Source organism: Suncus etruscus, chromosome 4, assembly GCF_024139225.1.
Source record: "Suncus etruscus isolate mSunEtr1 chromosome 4, mSunEtr1.pri.cur, whole genome shotgun sequence".
NCBI classification, from domain to species: Eukaryota; Metazoa; Chordata; class Mammalia; order Eulipotyphla; family Soricidae; genus Suncus; species Suncus etruscus.
Window position 1 is genome coordinate 84374998 of NC_064851.1, and position 9909 is coordinate 84384906.

The window sequence follows — 9909 nt, forward strand, 5'->3', positions numbered from 1 at the left end:
GAAAGAAAAAGAGAGAGAGAGAGAAAGAAAGAAGAAAAGAAAGAAAGAAAGAAAGAAAGAAAAAAGAAAGAAAGAAAGAGAAAGAAAGAAAAAGAAAGAAAGAAAGAAAGAAAGAAAAGAAGAGAAAGAAAGAAAGAAAGAAAGAAAGAAAGAAAGAAAGAAAGAAAGAAAGAAAGAAAGAAAGAAAGAAAGAAAGAAAGAAAGAAAGAAAGAAAGAAAGAAAGAAAGAAAGAGAGAGACAGGGGGTAGGGAAGGCAGAGATGGAGGGAGAGGGAAATGTCTGTCATGGTGGCAGGCTGGAAGGAGTGATGACAGGGAAAGAGGGATGGGAAACTAGGAATACTGGTGACAAAAATGTACACTAGTGGAAGAATGGGTATTAGACTGAATATAAATAAATTTATAACTGTATTTTATGGTGATTCATCTAAAATTATTAAACAAAGAAAAAAGGATACAAGCTAAGCCACTAAAATTCATGGGTACAATGGTCTTCTGGTTGAAAATTCTAAGGTGTCTTGGGAGAATGCAGGTCAAGACCTTGGCCTACCAAGCCATGGCAGCCAAATTTACATTCCATAGGTGCCATCATGCAAACAGCCCATCTTCAGTGGTTCAGAACGAATCCCACCAGACACCAAATAGACTAGAATTCCAGACATACTGTTTTTGGTATGAAAGTTCTGGGGATTTCTGGGAGTGGAGGTGGGGTGGGTTGCCTCCCACTCCCCTCATACTGCTAAAAGCCCCAGAAACCATGCCCACATCCCATGGTCATGGCCAATGTAAGTTCACTGGCTTAGTTGAACAGAACCTGGAGTTCCTAAAATGTATGACCACATATGTGCTTGCATAAAAACCTCCAAATTTTTCTGTCTTGCCTGGGATAGTAGCTCAGGTCAAAACCAGGGCACAGAGAGTGTGGAGCTTGACACTCCCACCCCCAAATACACCTGGAATATAATATAGCACCATTTCTTCCTGCAAAGACATACTTATAGAAACAAGCTCTTATCTACTAGGGGTAAGAACTCTTAATTTTTTACAATACAGGGTCACCTTCCACCTTGAACATATGTCATGTGGACCTAACTTAGACTCCAGGTGATTAGACAGCGACCATCCAACCCAGACATAGACACAGTTCTCCACAGCAGCTCCAAGAACCAAACTCCCTCTGGGACATTCTTAATACTGCTCCACTCGAACATGCGCCAGTTTTGATATGATATCCTGACAATGAGGAAATGGCAACAAATTGATCTAAGAGCAGGTTGTCTTACTTCACCATCTAACGATAAGATAAAATCAGAAGTCTTGTCATCCTTTGGTCTATGCAAAAGCCAAGATTGCTATCTACACAAGACTGACTTTGACGACCATGACTGGGCAGAACGTATCCTGGAACCAATAAAAAAGCCCTAGTAGGGGCTGGGCGGTGGCGCTAAAGGTAAGGTGCCTGCCTTGCCTGCGCTAGCCTTGGATGGACCGCGGTTCGATCCCCCGGTGTCCCATATGGTCCCCCAAGCCAGGAGCAACTTCTGAGCACATAGCCAGGAGTAACCCCTGAGTGTTACCGGGTGTGGCCCAAAAACCAAAAAAAAAAAAAAAGCCCTAGTTTAGGCTAAGGCCTACACAACAACCAAGATCTCTAATTCCAGAGGTCTTACCCAGACAACTAGAACTGAACAGGTCTTCTGGAAACATAACAAAAGACTCTATCCTAGACTTCATCCTATGATCAGTGCAAAAACCAAGACCACCAACTACAGAAGACTAATTAAAACAACAGTGATGGAACAGAACTTCTAAGACCGTAAAGAAAGACTTCATCATAGGCTTTATTCTTTGACCTATGCAGAGACAAAGATCTCTAGATACAGAGGTCTAATCTTACCATCCATGATGGAGCAGAAATTTTCCATATACCACAAAAGGACCTAGGAAAGAGTAAATGAACAAGTATGGAGTCTGTAGTTATTCCCATAACAGTATATATCAAGGGCGGAGAAACCCTGTGTCTCTTAGGCCAAGGGAATTCCCTTTGTAATTTCCCCAATATATACTGTGCCTATGCAGAAAAAAAAAGAAGCAGCACAAAATTATATTTTTTTTGGTTTTGTTATTGTTGTTGTCTTCATTTTTTATTTTGTGCTCTGTTTTGTTTTTATTCCAGGACCATGGTTATTGTGTGGTGCTTGTCTTTGTTGCTTGTCTTTGATTTTCCTTTTTGTATTGTTGTGGTGTTTCTCTTCATTTTTCCCTTTCTTTTCTCAAATTGATGTTTAGAGCCTCGAGAAGGACTCAACCCATTTTCTGCTTGTTTAATTTTAACCCCATTTTATTTCTTTTCTTTTCTTCAAATAGAACCACATAACTTGAACCATCTTGTTACACCTCTCAAATTGAGGGGGAAATAATGGAGGATACCAAGACCAAACAGTTGCATGATCACTAAGTAGCAATAAAAATGATCGGACACCAAATCTAAAGCCAACGACAACAGAATGGATACCCAATCTACAACAAGCTAGACACAGAGGAGACCACTTATACTAGCAGCCTGGGGGGTGAGGGAGGGGGATATGGGACGCATGCTGCGAATGGGGGTAGAGGGCGGACAACTTTGGTGGTGGGAATTCCCTGATTCAATGTTAATATGTACCTAAAATATTACTGTGAAAGATATGTGATCCATTTTGGTCAAAATAAAAATTATTTTTATATTAAAAAACCTCCAAATTTTTTAATACTGTTACCCCAGTAGAATCCCATCAGATTAGATTAGAAAATAGAATAAAAGTCAGCTAAGCTCAATTAACAAAACAACAACACAGAATGCTCAACCAGCAACAGCTTAGTCAACACTCAGACAATGACTTAATGACCTCTTGTGAGATAATATAATTTTCACAAATTTTCTTTTGCTGAAGCATTTTTAGATAATTCCATTAGCAGTTAGTTGTAACAAGCAATATAAAGTAAATTATTTTCTACTTGTGAAGGAGACAGGCTTGGAAAATGAAAATAGGGTAGGAAAATGGTGAACTGTGGTGGGATTAGTGCTGATCTATTGAATGCCTAAAACTGCTGTATTATGAACAACTTTGTAAATCATGGTGTTTTAAAATAAATAATTTTAATAAAAAAATAAAAAGACTTCAACTATCACTTCTACTTTATAGTCTGTCTTCCTTCACATTTTAATGCAGTCATCTTAGGAAAATTCATAGGTGTATATTCTCCTGATTTATGATGATAGATTCATATAATTATCATTATTTTATTTTATTTTTTTGGTTTTGGGCCACACCTGGTGACACTCAGGGGCTACTTCCGGCTATGTACTCAGAAATCGCTCCTGGCTTGAGGGACCATATGGGACTGTGCTATCATGCTGGCCCCTAGATTCATATAATTTTATGTGAAATTTGTAACTTTAAATAAGTTACTAATCTTATGTATTTTTGAATATTTCCTACATTCCTTTAGAAAAAGTATTTTTATAACTTTTCTGCTAGTTCTAAATTCCTAACATGTCATTTATCATTGTTAAATATGAATACACTTCTATAATAGATTTGTCAACTTTATGTTATATTTACTGATTCCTAGTTATAGTAAGAATTAAGCTAACTTTCAAAAAACTTGTCTCCATCACATATCCTACCAATTATTTTTGTTTTATTTCTTCAAGATATTTTAATATATATTTTTGTTCTGTAATCCTAACTTCTATATTATATTTAGTTTCATAGTTAAATATTCCAAATGCTTATAATTAGTCATTTCATAGTAGTTTATATACTCACCTTTCTTTGGTGTAGTTTATATATAATATATATATTATATATATATATAATATATATACACACCTTTCTTTGGTGTAGTTTATCTTGTAGTAATTGTTTCAAGAATGGTTTATGATATTTAGCTATTAAAATATATTCAGAATATTTGAAGAGCAGTTTGGTAGGTCATAAAACACTTAGTAGACCATACCTTAGTAGTTACTTCCTTCCCTACAATGATAGTAAATTCAAGATCTCTCATCATTCACTGTTGGATATCTCAATTGTTACTAGGTATTTATTTTTGTTTTATAAATATTTGCTAAAATCAGTCTTCTTGGAACTTCCAACATTATCTATAACAATATGTTCTACAAAAATTCTTCAAATATTTATTATTCCGGACAAATTAAAGAGTACTTAAAGTCAAAATATTTACAAAATAACTTACAGATTTAAATGTTTATAAATATTTTGTGTTTAAATGATCAACTTAAACTTATACAATGTTTTATGACAACTATAGCTCTAAAAATCTAGAAAATCACAATGATCAATAATGTTTAACAGGACCAAAAGGACACAATGTATGCTTTATCATAGGAGAGAATTTGCTTGATAATAATTTCATTTTATAGTCCAATATATAAATGACAAATGCAGGAGAGTTGTATCAAAGATTTTCTGTGAGCTTGCCATTTTATAAATTGTCCCTTTTACTTTCTGTTTCTTAAAACTGAGAAACTCAGATAAATGTAGATTTCATTTTTCTACCTCAAACTATCTCAACCATCATTTTGAAATCAAATTATACAGCTTATGCTTAAAACATAAGGGCCAGATTCTTTCCTCAAATACACCACCCACATTGGAACAGCAGAATTTGGCCCTAAAATCCCATTAACAAATATTGTCATTAAACTAACGAGCTAATTACTTTGGATTCAAACAGAATGAGCAAAATCATAGGCCAACCACAGCTGGTACTAATAATGGTGAGACTAGCTGTGTGTTACACTGGAGATTTAAAGAACAAAGTCATATTAAGACTAATGTAACAAAACATAAAATTAAGAAAAATTAGCAAAACAGAGAAAACTATTATAGTAGACTATTCTTAAAATCACATCGGAATAATGCGATACAAAAATATACATTTTCCAGAATTTCGTCATCAATAAATTGAAATGATCAGGTTTAATGAAGAAACTAGAGAATGCTATTCTACTGAAAAAATGCTGAAAAAGAAGAACTGCATCTAAATTTTTAAAATTTAATTGTAACCATGATTCTCATCAAAATCACTTTAATAATATCAGAAGTAGTAGCCTTGCTTGAAGTCTGTTGTAAACAACAATTAGCACAATTAGCAGACTACTATTTGTATAAAAGTAAATTTCTAAAGTAACAATATTTCTCAGACATAAAATTATTTAAAAATTATATTTAAAATTTATCTCATATTTTCACAATTTCTGAGAAGCAATAAGAATCAATCATAATTTCATTAACTGATTATACATTAACAGGTTATAAATGTTTTGAATGTAATTTTAATTTTCAACCTATATATCTATTTTTAATTATAGGACAACCTAATCAGATGACTTTGTAACTTGTTTTTTTTTACACTATACTATGAATGTTTATCAATACAAATAATTGTAATTTATTAGATAAACTTTAATGACTTCCCAACTTCTTAAATTGAGAATAATAGACACAGTTTATCCTTTTGGCTAACAAGCATCATTATTATACTGCTTAATAATAACACTAATTCTCCGCAGAGATTTCTTGCATATTTAAATCCTTTTTCTCCTATACTTAATGATCCCAGATGGTTCTACTGCTCTAAAGCTGTATCTTTTTTTCAGTTCTTTTTCCTCTCAATATTAGATATCCAGACAATGCTAACCATGCTGAAATAAACATAAATTTGCTGTTTTAACTTCCAGGATAACGGCAAGAAGGATTAGCTACTGACAACTAAGATGATTAATGATGTAAATTCAATTACAATGATAAGGACACACATAATGTTTTCCTCATCTTCATCATAGGAAAACCCTGCACCTATCTTTCTTACTTAAGAAATTTTCAATGAAAAAATATTTGCTTAGTTTTTTTCTTGTTAGGTCAGACCAGTCTTCATATTGCTCTTTACCAGAGTAGATCTCAATGGTTCTTTTCTGCTGTAAGACTTTATGCTTCCATGACTCAATAAAGTTTCTGTGATTTATTCTTATGTATTTTACTTCCTCACTCATACTGCCTCACTCAAGATCCCTAAAATTACATTTTATGTTTTCTTTAGGGAATCACAGTTTAAGAAAAATACACTAATGATAATGAATGTGACTCACTTGAGGACAATCCCATTCTTTCTACACCTGCTCCTCTGCAAAGAAGAGAAAAACAGAGTACTTTTCTATCTTTTGGAAATAAAAGCTTCACAGAATTTACATACTGGAAGCTCTAATAAACTTCACTTGAAGAATTTATTGTGCCATAAATTTGTGTACAACATATTTGAGCCGTTAATTATTTTGTTTACTACAAATTTTAGAATTTTTGTTTTGTTTTGTTTTGTTTTTGGGTCACACCCGGAAGTGCTCAGGGGTTTCTCCTGGCTCTATGTTCAGAAATCGCTCCTGGCAGGCTCGGGGGATAAGATGCCAGGATTCAAACCACCGACCTTCTGCATGCAAGGCAAACGCCTTACCTCCATGCTATCTCTCCAGCCCAAATTTTATAACATTATCTACATGTATGGAAATTCAAGTTGTATGGACAATTCTTACAGAAAATGCACATTGTTTTAGTTTTATTTTAGGGTCACACATAGTAGTACTGGTTCAAGGCTTGCTCTTAGTGCTTTGCTCAGGCACCACTACTGGTACTTGGGAGACTATATGGGATCCCAGGGATTGAACCTACATTAGTCACATGCAAGGATAACACTTTATCTTCTATACTATCTCTTTGGATCCCAACAATATATATTATTAAAATTCAATTCTGTAAAATTGAATTTCTATTCATTTTTATTTTATGAATATTACTAAATTAATTATGATTAAGTTAACACTTTCCTTGGGTAATATTAACTTTAGCAGGTATCTCTATCTGCTGCTATTCTAGATATAATTATTCATTATTCATTGCTTATTTTTGTTTTTCTTTTTTAAATTTTGGGTCACAGATGGTAATGTTCAGGGATTACTTTTGATTTTGTGTTAGTTGGTCACACCCAGTAGTACTTAGGGATCACATATTATTAGTGCCAGGGATAAAAACTATATGCTCAGCATACTGAGCTGTCTCTCAAGCACACCATTTAGTTTTCTACAAATAAGATATTCTCTACAATATTAAAAAGTACATACAAACATTGATAAAAAAGATGAAAATATATAAAAGACATATCATGATCTAAATGAAGAACTGTGATTTGAAATTATACTTCTACTAGAAATATATTGAATCTTTAATTTAAGGTCTATAGTCCTAACAACAATGCCTTCTATTTGAAAAAAAAAAGCAAAGCTTTTATAATGTAAAAATCACAAAATATGAAGACAAAGTTGGAAAATGATTGCTTAGAAATAGAAATGCATAAACTGGTATTGATGAAATGTATGTGTAAAATAAAATGTATGATTTATAATTTTGTTTGCAAAAGAAAAATTGAAAAGAAAAATCAACTAAGACATACTAAGCATATTTATTCTAAGACTGAATTTTCACAAAGTAAAAAAGGGTCATAGTTTATAACTTTCATTTCATATAGTTTATAACTTACATTTTCTTTCCTTTTCTGTCTTTGGGCTAACAGCCAGTGATACTCAAGTTTACTCCTGGCTCTACTCAAGAATAGCTACTGGCAGTGGTCAGTGGACAATATAAGATGCTGAGATTAGACCTGGATTGGCCTCAAGCCTACCAGATGTACTGCGGATCCAGCTCTCTAGTTCATAATTTTAATCTTACATATATTTTTATTTATATTCAATAAACAAAAATATCTATTAAATTAAAACATGATATGGAACAAAGAAACAGCTATAGAGAGAAGGCTAAATTATTACTCTAAGAGATCAAGAGATTAGTTTGTCATATTGGATTCCCAAAAAGGAATTTCAAAGAGAAATAATAAAACTTTAAAGGGGTTGTAAGGAACAAAGGGAACTCATTTAAGACTTCTGTACAAAAATAATCCATTCCTTGTCTATTCATGTAACAGAATGTATCGAACAACATACAACTCATTTAATGTCAAGTCTGAAAATTAGAAGCATGCATTCAAATGGCAATTATAGTGTTTCTCAAATCTCCAAACCTACCAAATCACCAGAATGATTTGGAGTTAGTAACTAAAATGCAAATTTCTGGGACTGAGCCTGAGCCTAATGATTCTATGTCACTGAAATGTGGCCTGAAATAATCATTTCAAGGGATCTTCTCTTTATTCATGTGGCTAATATGCACTGCAAAACTTGAGGACCCCCATAAGTCTTGCTTTTTTTTACATAAAAGTTATTCTCAAATATCAAGAATACTATCCTGAATTGCTTGGATTTATAATTAAACAATGTATAACAGTTTTCAAACTTTGTATTTTATATACCAAGTTTGGAGGATGGAGACTATACTTGATCAAGATATATTAAATATTCACTTTTGATGTAGAGTCATGCAAGAGTATGAATTAACTCCAAAATTCACTTACCTTCAATAAGTCCTTATGCTTCTCAAAAGTTTTGAACACAGATGATGGAAATTTTCAAGAAGTATATATAAACTGTGTCTCTATTTAATTTCCTAGTGGCTCAAGGTTGGCACAGCCTCCTGATGTTACTCCAGAAATGCCATTGAGAAGAGAAGACCTCAAAGTTGAAGCTTCTGGATACCTGATTATTTCTAAACAGAACAGAAAAATGAATTATGGGTTACCTGAAATTTATAGAGAATCTGCTATGGAGAAGGTTATTTTGAGTAAACCAGCATGTTACTAAATATACCCTTGGCCTGAGTTTGCTGTTTCCTATTTAGCACAGTTGTCATTTAAATTTTCATGTCATAGTGAAGTCAGAATTGCATGATGTTGCTACTTACAGAGGATCCTGGTTGAATTTATTTTACTTTAATTGACTCTTTTTTCCTAAACATTGCATCAAGAGCTATAATTGCTAATTTTATTTTTGAGATGCAGGTGCTACATTTTGGTGCTGAGTTTCTTTCTAAGTCAAGGTTGATGAGGTCTCTTGGAAATAAATCTTTACACAAGACTCTATCACATCCCAGAAAAGCTAGAATGTGATACCTTTACTAAATCCCCATAGAATCCTCTAGTACATTTGCTATATGAGCTATATGAGCAAATGTGGTCACATGGGTCATGCATGCCAAGATAATTAGATATAAATAAATATAATGTTCTTTCTAGTTTATATATAATGCCTCTACAGGGAACCAAAATTGTAGCACCTTTTCAGAATAAGTGAAACACACATTGGCAATGGTAAATAGAAAAGGAGAATAAAACATCTATTCTTAAAACTAGTAATTTATCATTCATGTAGTCTTCTAAATAACAGAGAAATAAATTTATGTAAATAAACATAATGAGTAAAAATGTGGAAGGTGTAGGGGCTGGAGCAACAATACAATGGGTTGGGCATTTTTTTTGCATTCAGCTGACCTGGATTTGATCTCTGGCATCCCATTTGGTCCCCAAGTATCAACAGAAATAATTTCTGAGTGCTCTAAGAGGAACAACTCCAAACACCAATAAAAGGAAAGCATACTGTGTAAACTATAAATATTATACACAGTAAAATTATAAACTTGTATGTTTATTATATTAAATAAACAATCCCACTACTTGCTCAACCTAAAACTTTCCCAACATTCTTCTTCCTTGTTATTTTTCACAAATAGCAAGAAAATAAATGTTCACATTTGCAGTCTTCCTTACTACTAAGAGTAGCTATTAAACACCGTTTGCGTTTATGATCTATAAGACATTTATATAGTTCATGAACTATAAGAATATGAGCACGAGGTTTAAGCTGAAATTTGCTTTATTGATAAATATAAAGATAAGTATTTCTCT

General features: G+C 33.0%; 1 protein-coding gene across 2 annotated transcripts in view; it reads right to left on the reverse strand.

The window, feature by feature from the left end:
• HS3ST5 (heparan sulfate-glucosamine 3-sulfotransferase 5) overlaps positions 1 to 8709 on the reverse strand; it is a 214077-nt gene extending 205368 nt beyond the window's left edge. For both annotated transcript variants that reach the window (XM_049771206.1, XM_049771205.1), the window contains exon 1: positions 8524 to 8709. The gene's annotated coding sequence lies outside the window, so the exon portion shown is untranslated. The remainder of the gene's footprint in view (positions 1 to 8523) is intronic.
• Positions 8710 to 9909: the final 1200 nt, after the last annotated feature.